This window comes from Lathyrus oleraceus, chromosome 4 (assembly GCF_024323335.1).
Source record: "Lathyrus oleraceus cultivar Zhongwan6 chromosome 4, CAAS_Psat_ZW6_1.0, whole genome shotgun sequence".
Lineage (NCBI taxonomy): Eukaryota > Viridiplantae > Streptophyta > Magnoliopsida > Fabales > Fabaceae > Lathyrus > Lathyrus oleraceus.
In genome coordinates this window covers 89,695,306-89,696,655 of record NC_066582.1, presented here as the reverse complement: position 1 = coordinate 89,696,655, position 1,350 = coordinate 89,695,306, and positions in this window count along the sequence as shown.

The window sequence follows — 1,350 nt, the reverse complement described above, 5'->3', positions numbered from 1 at the left end:
TGTTTCAACAATCTGGCTAACCCTTCAGGAAATTCACAATCTTCCTCAACCCCTTCTTCGGCTTAATAGATAGGATTGTCGAAGTCATACTTGGCCATAGCAGTGTCGTTAGCAGTGAGATCCGGGTGGTCCGCTCTGCATGATGGAGGATCATGCTTTACCTTAGAATGAGAGATTTGTTTTTTGGAAAGAAAGAAAAAACGAAAAAAGAAACATTGCCATTTTTTTGTAAAAGTAAAAAAAATTGAAAGAAAGAGAACACAAAATTGTTTGCAAAAGTCGTCCTTTATTGATGATAAAAATAATTGTGAAATGTAACTAAATGGATGGCCCTACAAATGAGTCGTTACACCTTGGGCAAAGTGTAAGACTTTATTATGCATGTAATAAAGGAAAACAATAAAAATCACTCTTTCAGTAGAGTAACTTGGACGGTTTTTTCAGACGACCAATTGTCGAGCTTTTCTCCCGGGACACACGGGCGAATCTAGCTATCTAAGTCACAGTCGCTGTCAGCCTTGTCTTCATCTGCAGCATTGACGATGTGGGAAGAAACCAAACCCTCGCTGGAGAGAGTACCAGTTTCATTCTTCTGAGATCCCGGAGCATACCCCAATCCAAACTTGTCTTAGTTGATGACTGGCTCCACAAATTTTCCCCAGCCTTGGGCATTACCAGCTTTAACCACTTCGACAGCTTGCTTGTATGAAGAGATAGAAGTCCCGACCTTCTCAAACTCAGGTGAAAATACAGCTTCGGGCGCGACCTCATTGATGTTTATGGCTTCGAAGCCCTGACACAGCATCTCGTGCATCTTACCGTCCATCTCTACATACTTAAATGTAGACAGGTGGCTAACAAAAATATCCTCTTCACCACAGACAGTGACGACCTGGCCTTCTAGTTCATATTTGAGCTTCTGGTGGAGGGTAGAAGTAACAGCACCGACAACATGAATCCAAGGCCGACCTAGCAGACATCTGTAGGCAGGCTGGATATCCATCACATAAAAGGTGCTCTCGAACACCTGCGGTCCAATCTTAACTGGCAACTCAACTTCGCCGAAGACAGCTCTCTTAGAGCCATCAAAAGCCCTCACAACTAAGTTATTGGCCTTAGGATGGTGTCATCGCAATCCAACTTCATTAAGGCTTTCTTTGGGAGAACATTCAGAGAAGAGCTTGTATCAACCAAAACATGGGAAAGCATCACCCCTTTGCACTCCATTGTGATATGCAAGGCTTTGTTGTGATTCCTGCCCTCAGATGTTAGGTCATTATCGGTGAAACCTAGCCCCCGGCTAGCGTTTACATTGGAAACTACCGACTCCAGCTGGTTAACAGTCATCTC